The sequence below is a fragment of the Balaenoptera borealis genome, assembly GCF_965194805.1.
Source record: "Balaenoptera borealis genome assembly, contig: HAP1_SCAFFOLD_1183, whole genome shotgun sequence".
NCBI classification, from domain to species: Eukaryota; Metazoa; Chordata; class Mammalia; order Artiodactyla; family Balaenopteridae; genus Balaenoptera; species Balaenoptera borealis.
Genome location: NW_028123030.1, coordinates 27049 through 53779, shown reverse-complemented (window position 1 = coordinate 53779; position 26731 = coordinate 27049). Strand labels below are relative to the sequence as shown.

The 26731-nt window shown below is 39.3% G+C and overlaps 2 long non-coding RNA genes across 3 annotated transcripts in view; both read left to right on the top strand.

Annotated features, from left to right (window-relative positions):
• Positions 1-3861, top strand: part of LOC309621922 — an 88256-nt gene extending 84395 nt beyond the window's left edge. For both annotated transcript variants that reach the window (XR_014240333.1, XR_014240334.1), the window contains exon 4: positions 3708-3861. This is a non-coding gene — a long non-coding RNA (uncharacterized lncRNA). The remainder of the gene's footprint in view (positions 1-3707) is intronic.
• A 1395-nt stretch (positions 3862-5256) lies between these two features.
• On the top strand, positions 5257-16792 carry LOC309621923. Its single transcript, XR_014240335.1, has 2 exons — positions 5257-6252; positions 16448-16792. It is a non-coding gene; the product is annotated as an uncharacterized lncRNA (long non-coding RNA).
• The last annotated feature ends 9939 nt before the right edge of the window (positions 16793-26731 follow it).

Below are 26731 nucleotides of genomic sequence, written 5' to 3'. Positions count from 1 at the left end.
GTAAAAACGGCATTGTTCATTTTTTTCGCGAAGCTACTATTCCATATGGTACATACCACTTCGTCTTTGTCCATTCATCTGTTTACGGACATTTTTTTTCCTTCCATGTCTTGGCTATTTCAATATTGTTTCAGTGCACATTTGCCTGCATCTGTCTTTCCGATTCTGTTGGTCTTAGGTTATAGGCCCAAAGGTGCCCTGCCGCATCATATGGTAGCTCAATTTTTACCTCTTCAAGCAGCTCGATTCAGTTTGCTTTAGTGCTGTTACCACTTTACATCCCACCAGCAACTAGAAAGTACACAGTTCTCTAAAACCCCTTCAGCATTTATCGTTTGTAGACTTTTTGCTGATGGTCATGACCGGTGTGAGCTGCACCCTTTTTGACTTTGAATTTGCATGTGGCTAATAATTCCTTATACTGAGCTTTAGGCATGTCCTTTTTTTCTTTTCCTTTTTTTTTAAAGAGTGAGTACAACTTCCCTCCTCTTATTGACTTCTTGAAAAAATTCTCATGTGTTGAATTTTCTTGCCTATTCCCTACCCCAGGGCATTTTTGAGGGCGTGTGTCATTTACAGCCCTGCAGTCCTTGTGACTATATAAGCAACCATTAGCACTGGGTTTAAAGATGCTGTTGTGGGAAACAGCCACAAGGCGGCAGCATTATTACGTTCTCAACTCTTGTTAGTAGTGCAACAGAGTCTTCCTGGAGGTCGTGTTCCGAGGTTGTAAATTAGAGTGAAATGTGCTGGGACAAGCCCCGAGAAGTTTATGTCTCCTTACTTATGTTTGTTTTTTAAGTTTAAATTCTATTTCTTATCGGAGTAAATTTGATTCGAGTGTTTCGATTGTCTGGCTGTACAGAATCTGCTCAAAGAGTCACACATATATCTGATCATCTTTGGATCCTGTTACCATGTATGAGATTACACAAGGTATATTTTGAAGGTATTGGTGATTATATAATTCATATAGTTTATATGTTATATGTTTATATACATTTAACATACATTAGTATATGTATGTTAACCCCATAGTCCTAACTTACCCATCCTCCCACCTTTCATTTTGGCTAACCATTAGTTTATTTGATAAGTCTGTGAGTTTCTTTTTCTGTGGAAATATGTTCATTGGTAGCAATCTTAGGATAACATGTATAAATGATATCACAGGATATTTGTCATACCCTTTTTACTTACTTAACGTTATATGATTATTTCTAGGCTCAACTGTAGTCCTGAAAACGGCATTGTTCATTTTTTTCCCGAGGCTACTATTCCATTCTGTCTATATACCACTTCTTCTTTGTCCATTCATTTGTTTATGGACCTTTTTTTGCTTCCATGTCTTGGCTATTTTAGTATTGCTGCAGTGCACATTTGCCTGCCTCTGTCTTTCTGATTCTGGTGGTCTTAGTTTATAGGCTCAAAAGGTACCCTTTCGCATCATATGGTAGCTCAATTTTTACCTTGTAAAGCAGCTCCATTCAGTTTTTGTTAGTGCTGTTACCACTTTACATCCCACCAGCATCTAGGAGTTACACAGTTCTCTAAAACCCCTTCAGCATTTATAGTTTGTAGATTTTTGCTGATGGCCATTTGACTGGTGTGAGCTGAAACCTTTTTGGAGGTTGGATACGCATGTGGCTAATAATTCCTTATACTGAGCTTTAGGCATATCCTTTTTCTTCTTTTCCTTTTTTTGTTAAAGAGTGAATACAACTTCCCTCTTCATATTGACTTCTTAAAAAATTTCTCATGTGTTGAATTTTCTTGCCTATTCCCTACCCCAGGGCAATTTTTGAGGGCAGGTGTCATTTAGACCCCTGCAGTCGTTGTGACTATTAAGCAACCATTAGCACTGGGTTTAAAACTGCTGTTGTGGGAAACAGCCACAAGGCCGCAGCATTATTACGTTCTCAACTCTTGTTACTACAGCAATAGAGTCTTCCTGGAGGTAGTGTTCCAAGGTTGTAAATTAGAGTGGAATGTGCTGGGACAAGCCCCCAGAAGTTTATGTCTCCTTACTTATGTTTGTTTATTAAATTTAATTTCTATTTCTTATCAGAGTAAATTTGCTTAGAGTGTTTTGATTGTCTGGCTGTACAGAATCTGCTCAAAGATTCCTACATATGTCTGTTCATCTTCGGATCCTGTTACCATGTATGTGATTACAGAATGTATATTTTAAAGGTATTGGTCATGATATAATTCATATAGTTTATCTGTTTTATGTTTATATACATTTAACATAACATTAGTATATGTATGTTAACCCCATAGTCCTAATTTACCCATCCTCCCACCTTTCATTTTGGCTAACCATTAGTTTATTTGATAAGTCTGTGAGTGTGTTTTTCTGTGGAAATATGTTCATTGGTAGCAATCTTAGGATAACATGTATGAATGATATCATAGGATTATTGTCATACCCTTTTGACTTACTTAACCTTATATGATTATTTCTAGGCTCAACTGTAGTCCTGAAAACGGCATTGTTCATTTTTTTCCTCAGGCTACTCTTCCATTCTGTCCATATACCTCTTCTTCTTTGTCCATTCATCTGTTTATGGACTTTTTTTTTCCTTCCATGTCTTCGTATTTCAATATTGTTGCAGTGCACATTTGCCTGCATCTGTCTTTCCGATTCTGGTGGTCTTAAGTTATAGGCCCAAAAGGTGCCCTGCCGCATCATATGGTAGCTCAATTTTTACCTTTTCAAGCAGCTCCATTCAGTTTGTGTTAGTGCTGTTACCAGTTTACATCCCACCAGCAGCTAGAAGGTACACAGTTCTCTAAAACCCCTTCAGCATTTATACTTTGTAGACTTTTTGCTGATGGAAATGACTGGTGTGAGCTGAAACCTTTTTGAATTTGAATTTGCATGTGGCTAATAATTCCTTATACTGAGCTTTAGGCATGTCCTTTCTTTTCTTTTCCTTTTTTTAAAGAGTGAGTACAACTTCCCTCCTCTTATTGACTTCTTGAAAAATTTCTCATGTGTTGAATTTTCTTTCCTAGTCCCTACCCCAGGGCATTGTTGAGGGCGTGTCTCATTTACAGCCCTGCAGTCCTTGTGACTATATAAGCAACCATTGGCACTGGGTTTAAAGCTGCGTTTGTGGAAAACAGCCACAAGGCGGCAGCATTATTACGTCCTCAACTCTTGTTACTTGGGCAACAGAGTCTTCCTGGAGGTCGTGTTCCGAGGTTGTAAATTAGAGTGGAATGTGCTGGGACAAGCCCCCAGAAGTTTATGTCTCCTTACTTATGTTTGTTTTTAAATTTAATTTCTATTTCTTATCGGAGTAAATTTGATTAGAGTGTTTTGATTGTCTGGCTGTACAGAATCTGCTCAATGATTCATACCTATATCTGTTCATCTTCGGATCCTGTTACCATGTATGTGATTACAGAATGTATATTTTAAAGGTATTGGTGATTATATAATTTATATAGTTTATCTGTTATATGTTTATATACATTTAACATACATTAGTATATGTATGTTAACCCCATAGTCCTAATTTACCCATCCTCCCACCTTTCATTTTGGCTAACCATTAGTTTATTTCATAAGTCTGTGAGTGTCTTTTTCTGTGGAAATATGTTCATTGGTAGCAATCTTAGGATAACATGTATAAATGATATCATAGGATATTTGTCATACCCTTTTGAGTTACTTAACCTTATATGATTATTTCTAGGCTCATCTGTAGTCCTGAAAACGGCATTGTTCATTTTTTCCCCGAGGCTACTATTCCATTCGGTGTGTATACCACTTCTTCTTTGTCCATTTATTTGTTGATGGACATTTTGTTTCCTTCCATGTCTTGGCTATTGTAAATACTGCTGCAATACACGATTTTTCATCCCCTGTCTCTTTGATTCTGGCTCCCACATGTGACAGTCCCAATAGTGGGCCTTCCGGATCATATGGAGACTCAGTTTTTACCTTTAAACGCACTGCCATTCTGTTCCTATTATTGGCTGTTACCAGTATACCTCCCAGTTAGACCGAGAATTTACGCTAATCTCCACAACTTCTTCAACATGTATTGTTTGTTGACATTTTGTTGATGGTCATTCTGACTGCTGTGAGATGATACCTTTGTGTAGATTGGATTTGCATGCGTCTAATATTTCCTGATGTTTTGCATTTTTCAATGTCCTTTTCATTTTTTTAAGATTGAGCTAAACTTACAAATGCCCTATGATATCACTTATGTTATCTGAAAATTCATAAAAATGAACATATTTCCATAGAGAAAGGCAATCTCAGATTGAGAAGACAAACTTACGGTTAAGCCAAAGAAAAGGTGTGAGGAATGGATAAATTAGGATATTGGGGTTAACACACTTATACTAATACATATAAACTATTTAATCCCCAAAGACCTATGGAATACCAAGAGTGGTCTACTCAACACTCTGTAATAACCTACATCGAAAAGGACCCAAAGATCAATAGATATATGTATATGTCTAAATGAACAATATTCTGTACACCTAGAACAAAAGACATTTTTCAATCAAATTTGCTCTGATAAAAACTACAACTTAAAGACACAAACAAGAATTAAGGTGGCTAAAACTTATGGGGGTTTGTCTGGCCACATTCCACTCTAAGTTGCAACCTAAAAGCACAACTTGCAGCAAAGTCCTGTTTCCCTAGCAAGCGGAGTTGGCAACGTAGAAATGTTGCCACCCTAAGGCCGTTTCCACAAACAGCAGCTTTCAATCTACTGCTAATGATCACTAATATTCACAGGGCTGTAAATGACTCATGCCCTCAAAAAATGTCCTGGCGTAGGGAATGGCCAAAAAAATCCAAATGCGGCAAATTTTTCAAAAAGGCAATTTGAAGTTGTAAGTTTAGCTCAATCTTAAAAAACATGAAAAGGACATTGATAAACGCAGAACATCAGGAATTATTAGACACATGCAAATCCAATCTACAGGAAGGTATCAGGTCAAACCAGTCAGAATGACCATCAGCAAAAAGTCAACAAACAATAGATGTTGAAGAAGTTGTGGAGAATAGCGTAACCTCTCGGTCTAACTGGGATGTAAACCGGTAACAGGCAATAATAGGAACAGAATGGCAGTGCGTTTAAAGGAAAAATTGAGTCACCATATGATCCGGAAGGCCCACTATAGGGCCTGTCACCTGAGAAAGCCAGAATCTAAGAGACACGGGATGGAAAATCGTGTATTGCAGTAGTATTTACAATAGCCATCACATGGAAGCAAACAAAATGTCCATCAACAGATAAATGGACAAAGAAGAAGTGGTACACGTACCGAACGGAATAGTAGCCTCGGGAGAAAAATGAACAATGCCGTTTTCAGAACTACAGATGAGCCTAGAAATAATCATATTAGGTTACGTAAGTCAAAAGGGAATGACAAATATCCTATGATATCATTTATACATGTTATCCTAAGATTGCTACCAATGAACATATTTCCACAGAAAAAGACACTCACAGACTTATAAAACAAACTAATGGTTAGGCAAAATGAAAGGTGGGAGGATGGATAAATTAAGACTATGGGGCTAACATACATATACTAATATATGTTAAATGTATATAAACATATAACATATAAACTATATGAATTATATAGTCACCAATACATATAAAATATATAATGACAAAACACCTACCAAATACCAAGGGAGGTTTACTCAACGTTCTGTAATAACATACACGGTAACAGGATCCGAAGATGAACAGACATATGTATGAAACATTGAGCAGATTCTGTACAGCCAATCACAACACTCTAATCAAATTTACTCTGATAAGAAATAGAAATTAAATTTTAAAAACAAACCTAAGTAAGGAGACATAAACTATTGGGGGATTGTCCCAGCACATTCCTCTCTAATTTACAACCTCAGAATACTACCTCCAGGAAGACTCTGTTGCCCTAGTAACAAGAATTGAGAACATAATAATGCTGCCCCCTTGTGGCTGTTTCCCACAACAGCAGCTTTAAACCCAATGCTAATGGTTGCTTAATAGTCACAAGGAGTGCAGGGCTGTAAATGTCACCTGCCCTCAAAAAATGCCCTGGGTTAGGGAATAGGCAAGAAAATTCAACACATGACAAATTTTTCAAGAAGTCAATATGAAGAGAGAAGTTGTACTCACTCTTTAAAAAAAGAAGGAAAAGAAAAAAAGGACATGCCTAATGCTCAGTATAAGGAATTATTAGCCACATGCAAATCCAACCTCCAAAAATGTTTCAGAGAGGTAAAGAAGATGGCAGAAGATTAAGATGCGGAGATCACCTTCCTTCCCACAGATACATTAGAAATACATCTACACGTGGAACTGCTCCTACAGAACACTCACTGAACGCTGGCAGAAAACGTCAGACCTCCTAAAAGGCAAGAAACTCCCTACGGACTTGGGTAGGGCAAAAGAAAAAAGAAATAACAGAGCCAAAAGAATAGGGACGGGACCTGCACCAGTGGGAGGGTGCCATGAAGGAGGAAAGGTTTCCACGCACTAGGAAGCCCCTTCGTGTTCAGAGACTGTGGGTGGCAGAGGAGGGAAGCTTCAGAGCCACGGAGGAGAGTGCAGCCACAGGGGTGCGGAGGGCAAAGCAGAGAGACTCCCGCACAGAGGCTCGGCTCCGAGCAGCACTCACCAGCCAGAGAGTCTTGTCTGCTCACCCGCCATGGTGGGCAGGGGATGGGAGCTGAGGCTCAGGCTTTGGTCGGATCGCAGGGAGAGGACTGGGGTTGGCAGCGTGAACACAGCCTGAAGGGGTTAGCGCACCACAGCTAGCCGGGAGGGAGTCCAGGAAAAAGTCTGCAGCTGCCGAAGAGGCAAGAGACTTTTTCTTCCCTCTTTGTTTCCTGGTGCGCGAGGAGAGGGTATTCAGAGCGCCACCTAAACGAGCTCCAGAGACGGGCGCGAGCCACGGCTATCAGCGTGGACCCCACAGCAACAGGGGCGCAGAGGGAAAAGCAGAGAGATTCCAGCACAGAAGATCAGCGCCAAGCAGCACTCACCAGCCCGAGAGGCTTGTCTGCTCGCCCGCCAGGGCAGGCGGGGGCTGGGAGCTGAGGCTCGGGCTTCAGTCGGATTGCAGGGAGAGGACTGGGGTTGGCGGCGTGAACACAGCCTGAAGGGGTTAGTGCACCACAGCTGGCCAGGAGGGAGTCCGGGAAAAAGTCTGCAGCTGCCGAAGAGGCAAGAGACTTTTTCTTGCCTCTTTGTTTCGCGGCGTGCAAGGAGAGGGGATTCAGAGCGCCACCTAAATGAACTCCAGAGACGGGCGTGAGCCGCGGCGATCAGCGCGGGCCCCAGAGACGGGCATGAGACGCTAAGTCTGCTGCTGCCGCCACCAAAAAGCCTGTGTGCGAGCACAGGTCAGTCTCCACACCGCCCCTCCCAGGAGCCTGTGCAGCCCGCCACGGCCAGGCTCCCGTGATCCGGGGACAACTTCCCCGGGAGAACGCACGGCGCGTCTCAGGCTGCTGCAACGTCACTCCGGCCTCTGCCACCACAGTCTCACCCCGCCTCCTCCGTACCGCTCCCTCACCCCGGCCTGAGTGAGCCAGAGCCCCCGAAGCAGCTGCTCCTTTAACCCCGTTCTGTCTGGACGGGGAACAGACGCCCTCAGGCGACCTACACGCAGAGGCGGGTCGAAATCCAGAGCTGAACCCCGGGAGCTGTGCGAACAAAGAAGAGAAAGGGAAATCTCTCCCAGCAGCCTCAGAAGCAGCGGATTAAAACTCCACGAACAACTTGATGTGCCTGCATCTGTTGAATACCTGAATAGACAATGAATCATCCCAAATTCAGGAGGTGGACTTTGGGAGCAGGATATATTAATTTTTCCCCTTTTCCTTTTTTTGTGAGTGTATATGTATATACTTCTGGGTGAGATTTTGTCTGTATAGCTTTGCTTTATAATAGCTTTATTTTACTTCACTATATTTTATCCTCTTTCTTTCTATTTTTTCTCCCTTTTACTCTGAGCCATGTGGATGAAAGGCTCTTGGTGCTCCAGCCAGGCATCAGGGCTGTGCCTCTGAGGTGGGAGAGCCAACTTCAGGACACTGGTCCACAAGAGACCTCCCAGCTCCACGTAATACCAAACGGCAAAAATCTCTCAGAGATCTCCATCTCAACATCAAGACCCAGCTTCACTCAACGACCAGCAAGCTACAGGGCTGGACACCCTATGCCAAACAACTAGCAAGACAGGAACACAGCCCCATCCATTAGCAGAGAGGCTGCCTAAAATCATAATAAGGCCACAGACACCCCAAAATACACCACCAGACGTGGACGTGCCCACCAGAAAGACAAGATCCAGCCTCATCCACCAGAACACAGGCACTAGTTACCTCCACCAGGAAGCCTACACAACCCACTGAACCAACCTTAGCCACTGGGGACAGATACCAAAAACAACGGGAACTACGAACCTGCAGCCTGTGAAAAGGAGACCCCAAACACAGTAAGATAAGCAGAATGAGGCAACAGAAAAACACACAGCAGATGAAGGAGCAGGGTCAAAACACACCAGACCTAACAAATGAAGAGGAAATAGGTAGTCTACCTGAAAAAGAATTCAGAATAATGATAGTAAGGATGATCCAAAATCTTGGAAATAGAATAGACAAAATGCAAGAAACATTTAACAAGGATGTAGAAGAACTAAAGGGGAACCAAGCAATGATGAAAAACACAATAAATGAAATTAAAAATACTCTAGGTAGGATCAATAGCAGAATAACTGAGGCAGAAGAACGGATAAGTGACCTGGAAGATAAAATGGTGGAAATAACTACTGCAGAGCAGGATAAAGAAAAAAGAATGAAAAGAACTGAGGACACTCTCAGAGACCTCTGGGACAACATTAAACACACCAACATTCGAATTATAGGGGTCCCAGAAGAAGAAGAGAAAAAGAAAGGGACTGAGAAAATATTTGAAGAGATTATAGTTGAAAACTTCCTTAATGTGGGAAAGGAAATAGTTAATCAAGTCCTGGAAGCACAGAGAGTCCCATACAGGATAAATCCATGGAGAAACACGCCAAGATATATATTAATCAAACTGTCAAAAATTAAATATAAAGAAAACATATTAAAAGCAGCAAGGGAAAAACAATAAATAACACACAAGGGAATCCCCATAAGGTTAACAGCTGATCTTTCAGCAGAAACTCTGCAAGCCAGAAGGGAGTGGCAGGATATACTTAAAGTGATGAAGGAGAAAAACCTACAACCAAGATTAATCTACCCAGCAAGGATCTCATCCAGATTTGATGGAGAAATTAAAACCTTTACAGACAAGCAAAAGCTGAGAGAGTTCAGCACCACCAAACCAGCTTTACAACAAATGCTAAAGGAACTTCTCTAGGCAAGAAACACAAGAGAAGGAAAACACCTACAATAACAAACCCAAAACATTTAAGAAAATGGGAATAGGAACATACATATCGATAATTACCTTAAATGTAAATGGATTAAATGCTCCCACCAAAAGACACAGACTGGCTGAATGGATACAAAAACAAGACCCATATATATGCTGTCTACAAGAGACCCACTTCAGACCTAGAGACACATACAGACTGAAAGTGAGGGGATGGAAAAAGATATTCCATGCAAATGGAAATCAAAAGAAAGCTGGAGTAGCAATTCTCATATCAGACAAAATAGACTTTAAAATAAAGACTATTACAAGAGACAAAGAAGGACACTATATAATGATCAAGGGATCGATCCAAGAGGAAGGTATAACAATTGTAAATGTTTATGCACCCAACATAGGAGCACCTCAATACATAAGGCAAATACTAACAGCCATAAAAGGGGAAATCGACAGCAACACAATCATAGTAGGGGACTTTAACACCCCACTTTCACCAATGGACAGATCATCCAAAATGAAAATAAATAAGGAGACACAAGCTTTAAATGATACATTAAACAAGATGGACTTAATTGATATTTATAGGACATTCCACCCAAAAACAACAGAATACACATTTTTCTCAAGTGCTCATGGAATATTCTCCAGGATAGATCATATCTTGGGTCACAAATCAAGCCTTGGTAAACTTAAGAAAATTGAAATCGTATCAAGTATCTTTTCCAACCACAACGCTATGAGACTAGATATCAATTACAGGAAAAGATCTGTAAAAAATACAAACACATGGAAGCTACACAATACACTACTTAATAACGAAGTGATCACTGAAGAAATCAAAGGGGAAATCAAAAAATACCTAGAAACAAATGACAATGGAGACACGACGACCCAAAACCTATGGGACACAGCAAAAGCAGTGCTAAGAGGGAAGTTTATAGCAATACAAGCCTACCTCAAGAAACAGGAAACATCTCGAATAAACAACCTAACCTTGCACCTGAAGCAATTAGAGAAAGAAGAACAAAAAAACCCCAAAGCTAGCAGAAGGAAAGAAATCATAAAGATCAGATCAGAAATAAATGAAAAAGAAATGAAGGAAACAATAGCAAAAATCAATGAAACTAAAAGCTGGTTCTTTGAGAAGATAAACAAAGTTGATAAACCATTAGCCAGACTCATCAAGAGAAAAAGGGAGAAGACTCAAATCAATAGAATTAGAAATGAAAAAGGAGAAGTAACCACTGACACTGCAGAAATACATACGATCATGAGAGATTACTACAAGCAACTCTATGCCAATAAAATGGACAACCTGGAAGAAATGGACAGATTCTTAGAAATGCACAACCTGCTCAGACTGAAACAGGAAGAAATAGAAAATATCAACAGACCAATCACAAGCACTGAAATTGAAACTGTGATTAAAAACCTTCCAACAAACAAAAGCCCAGGACCAGATGGCTTCACAGGTGAATTCTATCAAACTTTTAGAGAAGAGCTAACACCCATCCTTCTCAAGCTCTACCAAAAAATTGCAGAGGGAGGAACACTCCCAAACTCATTCTATGAGGCCACCATCACCCTGATACCAAAACCAGACAAAGATGTCACAAAGAAAGAAAACTACAGGCCAATATCACTGATGAACATAGATGCAAAAATCCTCAACAAGATACTAGCAAACAGAATCCAACAGCACATTAAAAGGATTATACACCATGATCAAGTGGGGTTTATTCCAGGAATGCAAGGATTCTTCAATATACGCAAATCAATCAACGTGATACATCATATTAACAAACTGAAGGAGAAAAACCATATGATCATCTCAATAGATGCAGAGAAAGCTTTCGACAAAATTCAACACCCATTTATGATAAAAGCCCTGCAGAAAGTAGGCATAGAGGGAACTTTCCTCAACATAATAAAGGCCATATATGACAAACCCACAGCCAACATTGTCCTCAATGGTGAAAAACTGAAACCATTTCCACTAAGATCAGTAACAAAACAAGGTTGCCCACTCTCACCACTATTATTCAACATAGTTTTGGAAGTGTTAGCCACAGCAATCAGAGAAGAAAAAGAAATAAAAGGAATCCAAATCGGAAAAGAAGAAGTAAAGCTGTCACTGTTTGCAGATGACATGATACTATACATAGAGAATCCTAAAGATGCTACCAGAAAACTCCTAGAGCTAATCAATGAATTTGGGGAAGTAGCAGGATACAAAATTAATGCACAGAAATCTCTTGCATTTCTATACATTAATGATGAAAAATCTGAAAGTGAAATTAAAAAAACACTCCCGTTTACCACTGCAACAAAAAGAATAAAATATCTAGGAATAAACCTACCTAAGGAGACAAAAGACCTGTATGCAGAAAATTATAAGACACTGGTGAAAGAAATTAAGGATGATACAAATAGATGGAGAGATATACCATGTTCTTGGATTGGAAGAATCAACATTGTGAAAATGAGTCTACTACCTAAAGCAATCTACAGATTCAATGCAATCCCTATCAAACTACCACTGGCATTTTTCACAGAACTAGAACAAAAAATTTCACAATTTGTATGGAAACACAAGACCCCGAATAGCCAAAGCAATCTTGAGAACGAAAAATGGAGCTGGAGGAATCAGGCTCCCTGACTTCAGACGATATTACAAAGCTACAGTAATCGAGACAGTTTGGTACTGGCACAAAAACAGAAATATAGATCAATGGAACAGGATAGAAAGCCCAGAGATAAACCCACGCACATATGGTCACCTTATCTTTGATAAAGGAGGCAAGCATATACAGTGGAGAAAAGACAGCCTCTTCAATAAGTGGTGCTGGGAAAATTGGACAGATACATGTAAAAGTATGAAATTAGAACACTTCCTGACACCATACACAAAAATAAACTCAAAATGGATTAAATACCTAAGTGTAAGGCCAGACACTATCAAACTCTTAGAGGAAAACATAGGCAGAACACTCTATGACATAAATCACAGCAAGATTCTTTTTGACCCAGCTCCTAGAGAAATGGAAATAAAAACACAAACAAATGGGACCTAATGAAACTTAAAAGCTTTTGCACAGCAAAGAAAACCATAAACAAGACCAACAGACAACCCTCAGAATGGGAGAAAATATTTGCAAATGAAGCAACTGACAAAGGATTAATCTCCAAGATTTACAAGCAGCTCATGCAGCTCAATAACAAAAAAAACGAAAAACCCAATCCAAAAATGGGCAGAAGACCTAAATAGACATTTCTCCAAAGAAGATACACAGGTTGTCAACAGACACATGAAGGAATGCTCAACATCATTAATCACTAGAGAAATGCAAATCAAAACTACAATGAGATATCATCTCACACCGGTCAGAATGGCCATCATCAAAAAATCTAGAAACAATAAATGCTGGAGAGGGTGTGGAGGAAAGGGAACACTCTTGCACTGTTGGTGGGAATGTAAATTGATACAGCCACTATGGAGAACAGTAGGGAGGTTCCTTAAAAAACTACAAATAGAACTACCATACGAGCCAGCAATCCCACTACTGGGGATATACCCTGAGAAAACCATAGTTCCAAAAGAGTCATGGACCAAAATGTTCATTGCAGCTCTATTTACAATAGCCAGGACATGGAAGCAAGCTAAGTGTCCATCATCGGATGAATGGATAAAGAAGATGTGGCACATATGTACAATGGAATATTACTCAGACATAAAAAGAAATGAAATGGAGGTATTTGTAATGAGGTGGATGGAGTTAGAGTCTGTCATACAGAGTGAAGTAAGTCAGAAAGAGAAAAACAAATACAGTATGCTAACACATATATATGGAATCTAAGGGGAAAAAAAGGCCATGAAGAACTTAGTGGCAAGACGGGAATAAACGCACAGACCTACTAGAGAATGGACTTGAGGATATGGGGAAGGGGACGGGTGAGATGTGACAGGGTGAGAGAGTGTCATGGACATATATACACTACCAAATGTAAAATAGATAGCTAGTGGGAAGCAGCCGCATAGCACAGGCAGATCAGCTCGGTGCTGTGTGACCACCTAGAGGGGTGGGATGGGGAGGGTGGGAGGGAGGGAGATGCAAGAGGGAAGAGATATGGGAACATATGTATATGAATAACTGATTCACTTTGTTATAAAGCAGAAACTAACACACCATTGTAAAGCAATTATACTTCAATAAAGATGTTTAAAAAAAAAAGGTTTCAGCTCACACCAGTCAAATCACCATCAGCAAAAAGTCTAAAAACTATAAATTCTGAAGGGGTTTTACAGAACTGTGTACCTTCTAGTTGCTGGTGGGATGTAAAGTGGTAACAGCACTAACAAAAACTGAATGGAGCTGCTTTAAAAGGTTAAAACTGAGCTACATATGATACGGCAGGGCACCTTTTGGGCCTATATCATAAGACGACCAGAATCGGAAAGACAGCGACAGGCAAATGTGCACTGCAGCAATACTGAAATAGCCAAGACATGGAAGCAAAAAACAGGTCCATAATAAGATGAATGGTCAAAGAAGAAGGGGTATATGGACAGAATGGAATCTCAGTCACGAGTAAAAATAAAAGAATGGCATATGCAGCACCACAGAGGAGCCTAGAGATAATCACACAGCGTGAAGTAAGTCAGAATGCGAAAGACAAATGCCCTATGAGGTCCGTTATGTTATCTGAAAATTCATAAAAATGAACATATTTCCATAGAGAAAGGCAATCTCAGACTGAGAAGACAAACTTATGGTTAAGCCAAAGAAAAGGTGTGAGGAATGGATAAATTAGGATATTGGGGTTAACACACATATACTAATACATATAAAATATATAATCCCAAAAGACCTATGGAATACCAAAAGTGGTCTACTCAACACTCTGTAACAACGTACATGGAAAAGGACCCAAAGATCAATAGATATATGTATATCTGTAAATGAACAAGATTCTGTACACCTAGAAAAAAAAGACATTTTTCAATCAAATTTGCTCTGATAAAAACTACAACTTAAAGACACAAACAAGAATTACGGAGGCTAAAACTTATGGGGGTTTGTCCTGGCACATTCCACTCTAATCTGCAACCTAAAAGCACAACTTGCAGCAAGGTTCTGTTTCCCTAGCAAGCAGAGTTGGCAACGTAGAGATGCTGCCACACTAAGGCCGTTTTCTGAAACAGCAGCTTTAAATCTATTGCTAATGGTCACTAATATTCACAAGGACTGCAGGGCTGTAAATGACTCATGCCCTCAAAAAATGTCCTGGGGTAGGGAAAGGCCAAAAAAATCCAAACGCGGCAAATTTTTCAAGAAGGCAATTTGAAGTTGTAACATTAGCTCTATCTTAAAAAAAATGAAAAGCACATTGATAAATGCAAAACATCAGGAATTATTACACGCAGGCAAATCCAATCTACACAAAGGTATCACGTCACACCAGTCAGAATGACCATCAGCAAAAAGTCAACAAACAATAGATGCTGAAGAAGTTGTGGAGAATAGCGTAACCTCTCGGTCTAAGTGGGATGTAAACTGATAACGGCCAATAATAGGAACAAAATGGCAGCACGTTTAAAGGTAAAAATTGACTCACCATATGATCCGGAAGGCCCACAATTGGGCCTGTCACCTGTGAAAGCCAGAATCAAAAAGACACGGGATGGAAAATCGTGTATTGCAGCAGTATTTACAATAGCCAAGACATGGAAGCAAACAAAATGTCCATCAAAGATAAATGGACAAAGAAGAAGTGGTATACATACCGAGTGGAATAGTAGCCTCGGGAAAAAAATTAACAATGCCATTTTCAGGACTACAGATGAGCCTAGAAATAATCATATAACATTAAGTAAGTAAAAAGGGTATGACAAATATCCTATGATATCATGTATACATGTTATCCTAAGATTGCTACCAATGAACATATTTCCACAGAAACAGACACTCACAGACTTATAAAACAAACAAATGCTTAGCCAAAATGAAAGGTGGGAGGATGGATAAATTAGGACTATGGGGCTAACATACATATACTAATGTATGTTAAATGTATATAAACATATAACATATAAACACTATGAATTATATAGTCACCAATACATATAAAATATATAATGACAAAAACCTACCAAATACCAAGGGAGGTCTACTCAACATTCTGTATTAACATACATGGTAACAGGACCTGAAGATGAACAGACATATGTATGAATCATTGAGCAGATTCTGTACAGCCAGAAAACCGCAACACTCTAATCAAGTTTACTCCGATAAGAAATAGAAATTAAATTTAAAAAGCAAACATAAGTAAGGAGACATAAAGTTCTGGGGGCCTTTCCCAGCACAATCCACTCTAATATACAACCTTGGAACTCTACCTCCAGGAAGATTCTTTTGCACTAGTAACAAGGGCTGAGAACGTAATAATGCTGCTGCCTTGTGGCTGTATCCCACAACAGCAGCTTTAAACCAAGTGCTAATGGTTGCTTAATAGTCACAAGGACTGCAGGGCTGTAAATGACACCTGTCCTCAAAAAATGCCCTGGGGGGCTTCCCTGGTGGCGCAGTGGTTGAGAATCTGCCTGCCAACGCAGGGGACACGGGTTCGAGCCCTGGTCTGGGAAGATCCCACATGCCGCGGAGCGACTGAGCCCGTGAGCCACAATTGCTGAGCCTGCGCGTCTGGAGCCTGTGCTCCGCAACGGGAGAGGCCACGATAGTGAGAGGCCCGCGCAACGCGATGAAGAGTGGCCCCCACTTGCCGCAACTAGAGAAAGCCCTCGCACAGAAATGAAGACCCAACACAGTCATAAATAAATAAATAAAATTTAAAAAAAAAATGCCCTGCGATAGGGAATAGGCAAGAAAATTCAACACATGACAAATTTTTCAAGAAGTCAATAGGAAGAGGGAAGTTGTAATCACTCTTTAAAAAAAAGGGAAAAGAAGAAAAAGGATATGCCTAAAGCTCAGTATAAGGAATTATTAGCCACATGCAAACGCAACGTGAAAAAGGTTTCAGCTCACACCAGTCAAATGACCATCAGCAAAAAGTCTACCAACTATAAATGCTGAAGGGGTTTTAGAGAACTGTCATCCTTCTAGCTGCTGGTGGGATGTAAAGTGGTAACAGCACTCACGGAAACTGAATGGAGCTGCTTTAAAAGGTAAAAATTGAGCTACCATATAATGCAGCAGGGCACCTTTTGGGCCTATAACCTAAGACCACCAGAATCGGAAAGACAGAGGCAGGCAAATGTGCACTGCAGCAATACTGAAATAGCCAAGACATGGAAGCAAAAAAAAGTTCCATAAACAGATGAATGGACAAAGAAAAAGTGGTATATGGACAGAATGGAATAGTAGACTTGGGAAAAAAATGAACAATGCCGTTTTCAGGACTACAAATGAGCCTAGAAATTATCATATTAGGTTAAGTAAGTCAAGAGGGAATGACAAATATACTATGATATCATTTATACATGTTATCCTACGATTGCTACCAATGAACATATTTCCACAGAAAAAGACAATCACAGACTTATAAAACAAACTAATGGTTAGCCAAAATGAAAGGTGGGAGGATGGATAAATTAGGACTATGGGGCTAACATACATATACTAATGTATGCTACATGTACCTAAACTATATGAATTATATAGTCACCAATACATATAAAATATATAATGACAAAACACCTACCAAATACCAAGGGAGGTCTACTCAACATTCTGTAATAACATACAAGGTAACAGAATCCGAAGATGAACAGACATATGTATGAATCATTAAGCAGATTCTGTACAGCCAGAAAACCACAACACTCTAATCAAATTTACTCCGATAAGAAATAGAATTTAAATTTAAAAAACAAACATAAGTAAGGTGACATAAATTTCTGGGGGCTTGTCACAGCACATTCCAGTGTAATTTACAACCTTGGAACACTACCTCCAGGAAGACTCTGTTGCCCCAGTAACAAGAGTTGAGAACGTAATAATGCTGCCGCCTTGTAGCTGTTTCCCACAACAGCAGCTTTAAACCAGGTACTAATGGTTGCTTAATAGTCACAAGGACTGCAGGGCTGTAAATGACACCTGTCCTCAAAAAATGCCCTGGGGTAGGGAATAGGCAAGAAAATTCTACACATGACAAATGTTTCAAGAAGTCAATATGAAGAGGGAAATTGTAGTCACTCTTTAAATAAAAAAGGAAAAGGAAAGAAAGGACATGCCTAAAGCTCATTATAAGGAATTATTAGCCACATGCAAATCCAACTTCCAAAAAGGTTTCAGCTCACACCAGTCCAATGACCATCAGCAAAAAGTCTACAAACTATAAATGCTGAAGGGCTTTTAGAGAACTCTGTACCTTCTAGCTGCTGGTGGAATGTAAAGTGGTAACAGCACTAACGAAAACTGAATGGAGCTGCTTGAAAAGGTAAAAATTAAGCTACCATATGATGCTGCAGGGCACCTTTTTGGCCTATAACCTAAGACCACAAGAATCGGAAAGACAGAGGCAGGCAAATGGCACTGCAGCAATATTGAAATTGCCAAGACATGGAAGCAAAAAAAAGGTCCATAATCAGATGAATGGACAAAGAAGAAGTGGTATGTGGACAGATTGGAGTATCAGTCACAAAAAAAATAAAAGAATGGCATATGCAGCACCACAGATGAGCCTAGAGATAATCACACAACGTGAAGTAAGTCAGAATGTGAAAGACAGATGCCCTATGATGTCCCTTATGGTATCTGAAAATTCATAAAAATGAACATATTTCCTAGAGAAAGGCAATCTCGGATTGAGAAGACAAACTTATGGTTAAGCCAAAGAAAACGTGTGAGGAATGGATAAATTAGGATATTGGGGTTAACACACATATATTAATACATATAAAATATATAATCCCCAAAGACCTATGGAATACCAAGAGTGGTCTACTCAACACTCTGTAACAACCTACATGGGAAAGGACCCGAAGATCAATAGATATATGTATATGTGTAAATGAACAAGATTCTGTACACCTAGAAAAAAAGACATTTTTTAATCAATTTTGCTCTGATAAAAACTACAACTTAAAGACACAGACAAGAATTACGGAGGCTAAAACTTATGGGGGTTTGTCCTGGCACATTCCACTCTAATCTGCAACCTAAAAGCACAACTTGCAGCAAGGTTCTGTTTCCCTAGCAAGCAGAGCTGGCAACGTAGAAATGCTGCCACCATAAGGCTTTTTCCTCAAACAGCAGCTTTAAATCTACTGCTAATGGTCACTAATATTCACAAGGACTGCAGGGCTGTAAATGATTCATGCCCTCAAAAAATGTCCTGGGGTAGGGAATGGCCAAAAAAATCCAAACGTGGCAAATTTTTCAAGAAGGCAATTTGAAGTTGTAACTTTAGCTCCATCTTAAAAAAAAATGAAAAGAACATTGATAAACGCAAAACATAAGGAATTATGAGACGCATGCAAATCCAATCTACACAAAGGTATCACCTCACACCAGTCAGAATGACCATCAGCAAAATGTCAACAAACAGAGCATTAACCAAGATGGCGGAGTAGAAGGACGTGTTCTCACTCCCTCTTGCGAGAGCACCAGAATCACAACTGGCTGCTGGACAATCACTGACAGGAAGACCCTGGACTTCACCAAGGAGGATACCCCACGTCCAAGGACAGAGGAGAAGCCACAGTGAGATGGTAGGAGGGGCGCAATCAGAGTAAAATCAAATCCCATAACTGCTGGGTGGGTGACTCACAGACTGGCGAACACTTATACCACAGAAGTCCACCCACTGGAATGAAGGTTCTGAGCCCCACGTCAGGCTTCCCAACTTGGGGGTCCTGCAACGGGAGGAGGAATTCCTAGAGAATCAGACGTTGAAGCCTAGTGGGAATTGATTGCAGGACTTCTACAGGACTGGGGGAAACAGAGACCCCACTATTGGAGGGCACGCACAAAGTAGTGTGCGCATCGGGACCCAGGGGAAGGAGCAGTGACCCTGGGGGAGACTGAACCAGACCTACCTGCTGGTGTTGGGGGGTCTCCTGCAGAGGCGGGGGGTGGCTCTGTTTCACCGTGGGGACAAGGACACTGGCAGCGGAGGTTCTGGGAAGTGCTCCTTGGCGTGAGCCCTCCCAGAGTCTGCCATTAACCCCACCAAAGAGCCCAGGTAGGCTCCAGTGTTGGGTTGCCTCAGGCAAAACAACCAACAGGGAGGGAACCCAGCCCCACCCATCAACAGTCAAGTGGATTAAAGTTTTACTGAGCTCTGACCGCCACAGCAACAATCAGCTCTACCCACCACCAGAGCCTCCCATCAAGCCTCTTAGATAGCCTCAACCACCAGAGGGCAGACAGCAGAAGCAAGAAAAACTACAATCCTGCAGCCTGTGGACCAAAAACCACAGTTACAGAAAGATAGACAAGATGAAAAGGCAGAGGGCTATGTACCAGATGAAGGAACAAGAAAAAACCCCAGAAAAACAACTAAATGAAGTGGAGATAGGCAACCTTCCAGAAAAAGAATTCAGAATAATGATAGTGAAGATGATCCAGGACCTCGGAATAAGAATGGAGGCAAAGATCGAGAAGATGCAAGAAATGATTAACAAAGACCTAGAAGAATTAAAGAACAAACAAACAGAGATGACCAATACAATAACTGAAATGAAAACTACACTAGAAGGAATCAATAGCAGAATAACTGAGGCAGAAGAACGGATAAGTGACCTGGAAGACAGAATGGTGGAATTCACTGCTGCGGAACAGAATAAAGAAAAAAGAATGAAAAGAAATGAAGACAGCCTGAGAGACCTCTGGGACAACATTAAACGCAACAACATTCGCATTATAGGGGTCCCAGAAGGAGAAGAGAGAGAGAAAGGACCAGAGAAAATATTTGAAGAGATTATAGTCGAAAACTTCCCTAACATGGGAAAGGAAATAGCCACCCAAGTCCAGGAAGCGCAGAGAGTCCCATACAGGATAAACCCAAGGAGAAACACGCCGAGACACATAGTAATCAAAGTGGCAAAAATTAAAGACAAAGAAAAATTATTGAAAGCAGCAAGGGAACAACGACAAATAACATACAAGGGAACTCCCATAAGCTTAACAGCTGATTTCTCAGCAGAAACTCTACAAGCCAGAAGGGAGTGGCATGATATACTTAAAGTGATGAAAGGGAAGAACCTACAACCAAGATTACTCTACCCGGCAAGGATCTCATTTAGATTTGATGGAGAAATCAAAAGCTTTACAGACAAGCAAAAGCTACGAGAATTCAGCACCACCAAACCAGCTCTACAACAAATGCTAAAGGAACTTCTCTAAGTGGGAAACACAAGAGAAGAAAAGGACCTACAAAAACAAACCCCAAACAATTAAGAAAATGGTCATAGGAACATACATATCGATAATTACCTTAAACGTGAATGGATTAAATGCCCCAACCAAAAGACACAGACTGGCTGAATGGATACAAAAACAAGACCCATATATATGCTGTCTACAAGAGACCCACTTTAGACCTAGGGACACATACAGACTGAAAGTGAGGGGATGGAAAAAGATATTCCATGCAAATGGAAATCAAAAGAAAGCTGGAGTAGCTATACTCATATCAGATAAAATAGACTTTAAAATAAAGAATGTTACAAGAGACAAGGAAGGACACTACATAATGATCAAGGGATCAATCCAAGAAGAAGATATAACAATTATAAATATATATGCACCCAACATAGGAGCACCTCAATACATAAGGCAACTGCTAACAGCTATAAAAGAGGAGATCGACAGTAACACAATCATAGTGGGGGACTTTAACACCTCACTTACACCAATGGACAGATCATCCAAAATGAAAATGAATAAGGAAACAGAAGCTTTAAATGACACAATAGACCAGTTAGATTTAATTGATATATATAGGACATTCCATCCAAAAACAGCAGATTACACGTTCTTCTCAAGTGCGCACGGAACATTCTCCAGGATAGATCACATCTTGGGTCACAAATCAAGCCTCAGTAAATTTAAGAAAATTGAAATCATATCAAGCATCTTTTCGGACCACAACGCTATGAGATTAGAAATGAATTACCGGGAAAAAAACGTAAAACAGACAAACACATGGAGGCTAAACAATACGTTACTAAATAACCAAGAGATCACTGAAGAAATCAGAGAGGAAATCAAAAAATACCTAGAGACAAATGACAATGAAAACACGACGACCCAAAACCTATGGGATGCAGCAAAAGCAGTTCTAAGAGGGAAGTTTATAGCTATACAAGCCTATCTCAAGAAACAAGAAAAATCTCAAGTAAACAATCTAACCTTACACCTAAAGAAACTAGAGAAAGAAGAACAAACAAAACCCAAAGTTAGCAGAAGGAAAGAAATCATAAAGATCAGAGCAGAAATAAATGAAATAGAAACAAGGAAAACAATAGCAAAGATTAATAAAACTAAAAGTTGGTTCTTTGAGAAGATAAACAAAATTGATAAGCCATTAGCCAGACTCATCAAGAAAAAGAGGGAGAGGACTCAAATCAATAAAATCAGAAATGAAAAAGGAGAAGTTACAACAGACACCGCAGAAATACAAAGCATCCTAAGAGACTACTACAAGCAACTTTATGCCAATAAAATGGACAACCTGGAAGAAATGGACACATTTTTAGAAAGGTATAACCTTCCAAGACTGAACCAGGAAGAAACAGAAAATATGAACAGACCAATCACAAGTAATGAAATTGAAACTGTGATTAAAAATCTTCCAACAAACAAAAGTCCAGGACCAGATGGCTTCACAGGTGAATTCTATCAAACATTTAGAGAAGAGCTAACACCTATCCTTCTCAAACTCTTCCAAAAAATTGCAGAGGAAGGAACACTCCCAAACTCATTCTATGAGGCCACCATCACCCTGATACCAAAACCAGACAAAGACACTACAAAAAAAGAAAATTACAGACCAATATCACTGATGAATATAGATGCAAAAATCCTCAACAAAATACTAGCAAACAGAATCCAACAACACATTAAAAGGATCATACACCACGATCAAGTGGGATTTATCCCAGGGATGCAAGGATTCTTCAATATACGCAAATCAATCAATGTGATACACCATATTAACAAATTGAAGAAGAAAAACCATATGATCATCTCAATAGATGCAGAAAAAGCTTTTGACAAAATTCAACACCCATTTATGATAAAAACTCTCCAGAAAGTGGGCATAGAGGGAACCTACCTCAACATAATAAAGGCCATATATGACAAACCCACAGCAAACATCATTCTCAATGGTGAAAAACTGAAAGCATTTCCTCTAAGATCAGGAACGAGACACGATGTCCACTCTCACCACTATTATTCAACATAGTTCTGGAAGTCCTAGCCACGGCAATCAGAGAAGAAAAAGAAATAAAAGGAATACAAATTGGAAAAGAAGAAGTAAAACTGTCACTGTTTGCGGATGACATGATACTATACATAGAGAATCCTAAAACTGCCACCAGAAAACTGCTAGAGCTAATGAATGAATATGGTAAAGTTGCAGGATACAAAATGAATGCACAGAAATCTCTTGCATTCCTATACACCAATGATGAAAAATCTGAAAGAGAAATTATGGAAACACTCCCATTTACCATTGGAACAAAAAGAATAAAACACCTAGGAATAAACCTACCTAGGGAGACAAAAGACCTGTATGCAGAAAACTATAAGACACTGATGAAAGAAATTAAAGATGATACCAACAGATGGAGAGATATACCATGTTCTTGGATTGGAAGAATCAACATTGTGAAAATGAGTATACTACCCAAAGCAATCTACAGATTCAATGCAATCCCTATCAAATTACCAATGGCATTTTTTACGGAGCTAGAACAAATCATCTTAAAATTTGTATGGAGACACAAAAGACCCCGAATAGCCAAAGCAGTCTTGAGGGATAAAAATGGAGCTGGAGGAATCAGACTCCCTGACTTCAGACTATACTACAAAGCTACAGTAATCAAGACAATATGGTACTGGCACAAAAACAGAAACATAGATCAATGGAACAAGATAGAAAGCCCAGAGATTAACCCACGCACCTATGGTCAACTAATCTATGACAAAGGAGGCAAAGATATACAATGGAGAAAAGACAGTCTCTTCAATAAGTGGTGCTGGGAAAACTGGACAGCTACATGTAAAAGAATGAAATTAGAATACTCCCTAACACCATACACAAAAATAAACTCAAAATGGATTAGAGACCTAAATATAAGACTGGACACTATAAAACTCTTAGAGGAAAACATAGGAAGAACACTCTTTGACATCAATCACAGCAAGATCTTTTTTGATCCACCTCCTAGAGTAATGGAAATAAAAACAAAAATAAACAAATGGGACCTAATGAAACTTCAAAGCTTTTGCACAGCAAAGGAAACCATAAACAAGACGAAAAGACAACCCTCGGAATGGGAGAAAATATTTGCAAACGAATCAACGGACAAAGGATTAATCTCCAAAATATATAAACAGCTCATTCAGCTCAATATTAAAGAAACAAACACCCCAATCCAAAAATGGGCAGAAGACCTAAATAGACATTTCTCCAAAGAAGACATACAGACGGCCACGAAGCACATGAAAAGATGCTCAACATCGCTAATTATTAGAGAAATGCAAATCAAAACTACAAGGAGGTATCACCTCACTCCTGTTAGAATGGGCATCATCAGAAAATCTACAAACAACAAATGCTGGAGAGGGTGTGGAGAAAAGGGAAACCTCTTGCACTGTTGGTGGGAATGTAAATTGATACAGCCACTATGGAGAACAATATGGAGGTTCCTTAAAAAACTAAAAATAGAATTACCATATGACCCAGCAATCCCACTACTGAGCATATACCCAGAGAAAACCGTAATTCAAAAAGACACATGCACCCGAATGTTCATTGCAGCACTATTTACAATAGCCAGGTCATGGAAGCAACCTAAATGCCCATCAACAGACGAATGGATAAAGAAGTTGTGGTACATATATACAATGGAATATTACTCAGCCATATAAAGGAACGAAATTGAGTCATTTGTTGAGAAGTGGATGGATCTAGAGACTGTCATACAGAGTGAAGTAAGTCAGAAAGAGAAAAACAAATATCGTATATTAATGCATGTATGTGGAACCTAGAAAAATGGTACAGATGAGCTGGTTTGCAGGGCAGAAGTTGAGACACAGATGTAGAGAATGGACATATGGACACCAAGGGGGGAAAACTGCAGTGGGGTGGGGATGGTGGTGTGCTGAATTGGGCGATTGGGATTGACATGTATACACTGATGTGTATAAAATTGATGCCTAATAAAAACCTGCAGTATAAAAAAACAAACAAACAAAACAACTAATACTAAACTTTCATTGGGTTATTTGTATGGAAATATGTTAATATAAATGTTTCAGACATTACATGAAATTTCTAAAAATCTTATATTTGTATTTGTATGGAAATATGTATGGAAATATGTTAATATAAATGTTTCAGACATTACATGAAATTTCTAAAAATCTTATATGTTCTGGTATAATGTTATAAGTAATAATCCTAGTTATTACTTTAAAATGTATATCTCAGAAATAACTAATTTTCTGGTCAACTGCATTATTATGAACTTTCATCACATCTTTAAGTGTGGTCATTTTTAAATCTTTTCTCATTTACAGACAGTTCTGGGTGTAGTCTGATGCTTTTGCAAATATGTTCCTATTAAAGGGTTTCATCTTCAAGAAATTCATGGAAAAGACTCTGACAAGTACAGGTTTCTGGTAACTGACTGTACTGCTGAACTGAATGAATAAGCATTTTCAGAACTCTAATGAAAAACTGATGAACTCAAAAAAGTGCTAACAAAAGATCAAGATGAAAAAAAATTTAATTACATGGGACTGAGTGAACTGATGAGGATGAGTATAATTTTTGTGACTTTCTGTCTGAATTTAAAAAAAAATCCCACAAGGACTCAGAGGCAAAGAATATACAAATCAATTTTCACTGCAAAGTAAAGGAGCTGTTACAGTGGAGGATTACTGGACTGAATGTCAATATTATGACATAGTATGAGTGTGTTTCAGGTTTGGTAATTGCAATCATTGTTGCTTTTGTTGTGGTCATCCATGTACAATGCTTAGTGTCAGTCTATTTATCTCTTGTAAAAATAAAATACACTGTGTGTGTGTGAAAAAAAATGTCAACAAGCAATAGGTGCTGAAGAAGTTGTGGAGAAAAGCGTAACCTCTCGGTCTAAGTGGGATGTAAACTGGTAACGGCCAAATAATAGGAACAGGACGGCAGTGCATTTAAAGGTAAAAATTGAGTCACCATATGATCTGGAAGGCCCACTATTGGGCCTGTCACCTGTGAAAGCCAGAATCAAAAAGGAACAGGATGGAAAACCGTGTAATGCAGCAGTATTTACAACAGCCAAGACATGGAAGCAAACAAAATGTCCATCAACAGATAAATGGACAAAGAAGAAGTGGTACACATACCAAATGGAATAGTAGCCTCGGGAAAAAAATGAACAATGCCGTTTTCAGGACTACAGATGAGCCTAGAAATAATCATATTAGGTTAAGTAAGTCAAGAGGGAATGACAAATATCCTATGATACCATGTATACATGTTATCCTAAGATTGCTACCAATAAACATATTTCCACAGAAAAAGACACTCACAGACTTATAAAACAAACAAATGCTTAGCCAAAATGAAAGGTGGGAGGATGGATAAATTAGGACTATGGGGCTAACATAGATATACTAATGTATGTTAAACGTATATAAACATATAACATATAAACCATATGAATTATATACTCACCAATACATTTAAAATATATAATGACAAAACACCTACCAAATACCAAGGGAGGTCTACTCAACATTCTGTAATAACATACAAGGTAACAGAATCCGAAGATGAACAGACATATGTATGAATCATTGAGCAGATTCTGTACAGCCAGAAAACCACAACACTCTAATCAAATTTACTCCGATAAGAAATAGAAATTAAATTTAAAAAACAAACATAAGTAAGGTGACATAAACTTCTGGGGGCTTGTCCCAACACATTCCATTCTAATTTACAACCTTGGAACACTACTTTCAGGAAGACTCTTTTGCACTAGTAACAAGCGTTGAGAACGTAATAATGCTGCCGCCTTGTGGTTGTTTCCCATAACAGCAGCTTTAAACCAAGTGCTA